At 43.2% G+C, this 6521-nt stretch overlaps 1 pseudogene; it reads left to right on the forward strand.

The window, feature by feature from the left end:
• Positions 1 to 5140: 5140 nt before the first annotated feature.
• On the forward strand, positions 5141 to 6142 carry LOC128109351 (splicing factor YJU2-like; annotated as a pseudogene).
• Positions 6143 to 6521: the final 379 nt, after the last annotated feature.

Consider the following 6521-nt stretch of genomic DNA (forward strand, 5'->3'; position numbering starts at 1 on the left):
GTATACACACACACACACACACACACACACACACACACACACACACACACACACCTAAAAAACACAAAAGATAGAAAGATTATTTGCATGACCCTACCCTAGTCATTATCCTTTTAAAAGCAAAATATTCCTTCTGGTCACAGAAAGGGAGCTCAGGGACTTGAAACATGAGGATTTGAGGTCCCATCCTCAAAGATGGAGGAGCACATACCAAGAAATAGGGTAGCTTAAAGGACCTAATAGCTGCCTTTAACTGACAGCCAGCAAGGAAATGAGGATCTCAGTCCTACAACCACAAGAAACTGAATTCTGCTGACAAGAATGAGTTGGAAGATGGTTCATCCCTAGCACTTCAAGGGAAGAGTCAACCAGGTCAACATCTTGTTTTCAGCTTTAATATTCTGAGCAGGGAACAGAGACACATTCTAGCCTCCAGAACTTTGAACAAAAAAAATAAAATAAAGTAAATGTTCTTTTAAGTCTGCTACAGCTGTGGTGGTTTCTTAGGCAGCACTGGGAGACAAGTGCACAGTCCATACTGAGGATTAGAAATCCATGTACTGCCGGGCGGTGGTGGCGCACGCCTTTAATCCCAGCACTCGGGAGGCAGAGCCAGGCGGATCTCTGTGAGTTCGAGGCCAGCCTGGGCTACCAAGTGAGTTCCAGGAAAAGGCGCAAAGCTACACAGAGAAACCCAAAAAAAAAAAAAAAAAAAAAAAAAGAAATCCATGTACTTTCATCTTCTCACGTTGTTCGAAAAACCAAAAAAAAAAAAGAAATCCATGTACTTTCATCTTCTCACGTTGTTCTCTCCAGATATTTGTTTCTTCTTATTTCCCATTAGTTTATTTATAAATATTTTCAATCAAAATATGCTTATTAGAAGTCATAAATAATTTGACTATACATTAATGTTGATAAAACATAAGAAAAATGGCTGGGCATGATGGTATATGCTTTTAATGTCTGAGTTCAAGAGTCTGAGGCAGAAGGGTCATGAAATCCAAGGCATGTCTGGGCTACATAATGAGATTTTATCTTAACAAGAACAATATAATACACACACACACACACACACACACACACACACACACACACACACATATACACATGTAAAAATTAAAACCCTGTAGCTTAGTTTGTATAACTAGGGAAATCACTTTCTTACACCTTAGTTCTTCATCTACAAATAGAAATGATAATGCTTATTTAGTACACTTAAGTCAAACTCAGGCCAGACAATAAACTCAATGTTCTTTCTGAAATCCATGGTAGATAAAAATGCTAGCTACATCCCTCCCCGCCCCCCCGCCCCCCCCCCCCCCCACGCAGAATAACTTAACTAGCAGGTCACTTAGGGCAACCAGATAGGTCCACAGCAGTAAAATTCCCTACTTGAGCATCTAGACTCATGCAGACAGGAAAAGTACCTTTCAGAGAAATCATCTGAGATAAGCTGCAAGGGCTATATGTTCTGTTCAGTCCACTTTCAGTCTCCAGGTGAAAAGGGCAGATGAAGACCCAAATGATCAACTAAATTGCTTAGAATATAAAAGGAAAAAGAAAGCTACAACACAATGTGTTATGTAAAAGGGACATTAAATAGAATAAATGAGTGAAATCAAACACCTACCTATAAAGCAGAGGAAAAGCAGAGAAGTCCTGGAGATGTTATCCTTGACTGCATATGAAATATGCTTGTACTTAAACAATGGTGTGTGAGAGGTCTTAAACAGGAAAGAATATTGGAAAGACAGGCTGCAGGCATGGTAGAGCCCGAATTTGGAAACTGAATCTATGAAAAAGAAAACAGACAAGAGATGAGTGATAAGCACACCCATGAAGTACAAAAGGACAGATGTAGAAATCAGATTGGTTCTTCCAAGTCCTAACAGCATCCAGATTAGAGAATATTCATTATAGATCACATCATAATGTAGAAGGAATCTTAAAGAGTCTTATTAATAAAATCAAACCTGAAAGCCAGGTATTAAGGTGAATGCTTGAAAGTCAGAGAAGCAGAATAAGCCACAGTTTCCTCACCTTGCCAATTCCTCAGGTGGTCCTGTTTCCTCAGACTGGATGCTTCTCAGCTGAACTGTGCTGCTCAAAAGCCTAAAAGCTTAACCAGGACAAAAGTCTCTAGTTTCTGGTCCTCACGCCTTATGTACCTTTCTGCTTTCTGCCATCACTCCCTGGGATTAAAGGCTCACTTTCTGGGATTAAAGGCGTGTGCTACCGTTGCTATACAGGGAAAGATTTTGGAAGAGAGTTGGGAAAGGAATATCAGCGTGATACTATATTTGTCCCCCCACCACACACACACAAAAATACATTTTGTTTCCTGCCTGTTACATTGTTCACAATGAAGATACATGTTAGAATATAAACCCAAGTAATGAAATATGTACACACAATAAAATAGAAAATAAATATAAAGAAGCAATGATGAGCTTTCACAAGAACACAACATTCTCTATACAAAACTAAGAACCAGCTTTAGCAAGTAAAACCACATGATCACATACCTCCAGCAAGACCCTTGGTTAGAGTTTTAAGTTAGAGTCTGCCATATGTCACTGGTGAGGGCCAGGCATTTTCTCAGTATCTTCATCTGTAAAACTAAGATTGTAAACACTCCATATGACTTTGGAAAGGTTAGATGTAATGTCACATTAGAAATGGCTGATGTATATGTTCAGTGCTCAAATTGGTAACTATTTTTTAATTGCTATTTCCTCCTAAGCCAATAAAGTAAGAGAGCTAACCTTCCAAAAACCTTTCCATCTTTAATGACTTGTGTTTCCATTCTTCTATAATTTGAGGATCCTCAAAAAAACTGAACATAGCTGAGTGTAGTAACACATACCAACTACTTGAGAGGACAGAAAACAGGAATGCTTGAACCTAGGAGTTCCAGACCAGCTTGAACATAAGAAGACGCATCTAGGAAAAAAAAAAAAAAAGCACACATAAAAACATTACACAATCCAGCAATTCTACTCTGAAGTAGATACCTAAAAGCATTGTAAGCATGATTAACATTACATCAATGCTCATTACAGCATTACTTATAAGAGCAAAAAGGTTGAGGGAAAACCCATGTCCATTTACTGGTGAATAGATATACAAAATATACCACATATATATAATGGAAGATAATTCAGTCATACAAAGAGTGAAATTCAGATATATGCTACAGTATAAATGAATCCTGACATTATATTAGGTAGAGTACAGCATATTGAAAGGGACAAATGGCATAAGATGTCATTATATAAAATATCTAGATTAGGCAAATTCATACAGAGAGAACATAAGGGCAGCCATTGGCATCAGAGAGAAGGGGGAAATGAGGAGACACTGCTCAAAGGGAAAACAACACTGTGTTTAGGATAATGGAAGAGTTTTGAAAATAGATGACAGTGACAGTTGTATAACAATTAAAATGTTTTAAATGGCATACTCTAAAGTGCTAAGATTATTTTCCCTACAAAACCACCTATAACTCCATCTTTCAAACACTAGATAAGGAACATCCATATCAGAGAAATAAACCCACGTGTGAGACTTTTTAGTCACTTTGCCTGGGTTCAAATCTTCACTCTGCCATTCTTGTGCTTTCTGGAAGGTGCTCAGGTTTCTGAGCTTTAGTTCCCTCCTCTGTGGAATGGAGATAATAACCACAGTTGTGAAAGGATGTCATTAGGAAGCCATAAAAGGCTATGATACGTCAGTTAGTACCTTGGGGAGCACTGCTAACCAAGTAGTAGAAGACAGAATCTGAGACAGAGGTCTGCCTTGCTGACTCTGGAGCCAAGTCTGAATTCCCAAGATGCTCTCAGATTGAAGTATAAGCTGAAGTTCTCACAGGTAGCTGAAAGCGACTAAGCAGTCATTGAAGCTGGGCTTCACGCTCACTTTATTCTTCACACTTCAGGGAAAGAGATCTTTCTAGTCCTTCATGAGACACACCACATGGCCTTGAATAAAGCTCACACACATCATGATCCAGCCTTCCTGTCTGCCTTTACTCCCAGCTCTCTCTGTATCTTCTTACTTACCTCAGTGTTGAGCTGTTCCCAACGTTTCCTCCTGAAAAGTTCCTGTCACACTGCTAGGCTGGTTCTTCCCCAGTGCTCCCAGTCAACATTTGGTCATCATCTCTTCTAGGAAAGTTTCTTGGTTCACTGATGTTTAGGTGGAAGCCCTGCCTGTGCCATACACCCAAGGAGTCTGGGATGATTAGGGGGAAGCCCCACCTCCCCCTCTCTCCTCCCAGACCCCATTACCCCTAAGAAAGAGTCAGCCCCTCCCCCGGGGTTGTCAAGACCTTGCCTACAGGTTACTTAAGACCTGGTCTGCTGTTGTTTGTTTTTTGGCTCTTTTTAGGTGGCTCACGACCCAGCTGCCAAATAAATTCACACATGGAAGCTTATTATTACTTATGAATGCCTGGCCTTAGCTTGGCTTCTTTCTTGCCAGCCTTCCTTATCTTAAATTATCCCATTTGGCTTTTACCATTCTCTTACTTCTGTAAATCTTACTCTTACTCCATGGCTTGCTGTGTAGCTGGGTGGCTGGACCCTGGAGTCCTCCTCCTTCTCTGGCTGCTAGCTAGCTCTCTCCCAGTTTTCTCCTCTATATACTCTCTGCCTGCCAGCCCTGCCTATCTTTTCTCCTGCCTTGCTATTGGCCAGTTTTTTATTAGACCATCAAGTGTTTTAGACAAGCACAGTAAAACAGTTTCACAGAGTTAAATGCAACATAAACAAAAGTAATATACCTTAAAATAATAATTCCACAACACTGGTCACCATACCTGCTGTGTGCTCTCATGCTCTCTTGACCCTGCATACACACACACACACACACACACACACACACACACACACACACACACACGATCCAGAGACTCCCAGAACCTTTATTTACTGCCTTGTCTACTGGCACTCAGGAAAGGACCAAAATGTGACCTTGATAGACAAAGATTGCAGCCAATGAGAACACTAAAGCCTGCAAACTAAAGCCAGTAAGACAGCCGAGGAAGTGACATCAAGAGAACTGAAGCACCTGGTCGGATAAACTCTGAGAGGACCAAAGCGAACTGCTTTGCTGGTGCGAAGGACAGGAAGCAGAGATGTGAGAACAGAAAGTTCTAAACAAATGCTACCCACCTGACTTCGACCTCTCAAAGATCCCAAAACTCAAGCCACCCAAGGATCGGCAGTACGTGGCTAGGCTGATGGCCCCCTTCAACATGAGGTGTAAGACGTGGAGAATACATCTACAAAGGGGGAGAAGTTCAACGCATGCAAGGAAACAGTCCAGAACGAGGCCTACCTGGGCCTGCCTATCTTCCACTTCTATATCATGTGCACGCGGTGCTTGGCCGAGATCACCTTCAAGACAAACCCGGAGAACACGGACTACACCATGGAGCATGGGGCCACACGCAACTTCCAGGCCAAGGAGCTCCTGGAGGAGGAGGAGAGAGAAGCGTGTGCAGGAGTGGGCGAGTGTGAGGAGCTGAACCAAACCCATGCAGGTTCTAGAGAACCGCGCGAAGGACTCAAAGCTGGAGATGGAGGTGCTGGAAAACTTGCAGGAGCTGAAGGACCTGAACCAGCGGCAGGCACACTTCCACTTTGAGGCCATTCTGCTGCAGCACCGCCTGTCGCAGGAGCTACAGTGACAGCAGCAGGAGGAAGACAAGCGCAAGACTGCAGCCTCGCCACCACAGGCTTCTGCAGGATTCGGACTCAGAAGACAAAGCTCCCTCTTCCCGATCACGGGCAGCATCAAGACCCAATCCCACAGTCATCCTGGACAAGGTGCCGAAGGCCAAGAGGAAGGCAGAGGCAGTGGGCAGCAGGGCACAGCTGGTGGGCTTGGTTGTGCCAAAGAAGGTGAAGGCAGAAGCCAACAGGGGCTCAGAGCAGGTCTGGATGCCCACCGTAGATACACACACCCCCAGCAGGAAGGCAGCCAACTTTGCACCCCAGACACCTGGGCCTCCTCCCTGAGCCAGCTGGGTGCACATGGGGACAGCAAGGACAGTACAGCTGAGCCCCCACAGTGGCGTCACAGACCCAAGAAGCCAGAGGAGATGAATAATGTGGCCACAGTATGCTTGTTTTGATTGAAGCTCTACTACAGTATCAAAATAAAACTTTTTAATCATAGATAATGGGCTCAGTAAAGAAACCAAAACAGCCATTTTGGGGGTAAAAACGGAACAAGTTTGTATCAAACTGCTAAGTTGTCTCCTGAGAAGGCAAGGAAAAGCAACAGGGTAAAGATCCCCAGGACCAAAATGGGAACAGGAGCAAAAGGGGTTGTGAGTTGGAGTGTGACTTGTGAGCAGGGACTGAGGGAGCCCAGAGGTCAACATTGCCCTTGACAAGCCTTGGGGGCCTCTGCTGAAATGCCCAACCCTGGAAAAGGACCCTCTCAGGGGACCAGAAACTCCATTATAGAATATGCATCTTATTCATCAAATACCTTATCAAACATATGTT

Source organism: Peromyscus californicus, unplaced genomic scaffold (assembly GCF_007827085.1).
Source record: "Peromyscus californicus insignis strain IS unplaced genomic scaffold, ASM782708v3 Scaffold_14__1_contigs__length_90479793_seg_2, whole genome shotgun sequence".
Lineage (NCBI taxonomy): Eukaryota > Metazoa > Chordata > Mammalia > Rodentia > Cricetidae > Peromyscus > Peromyscus californicus.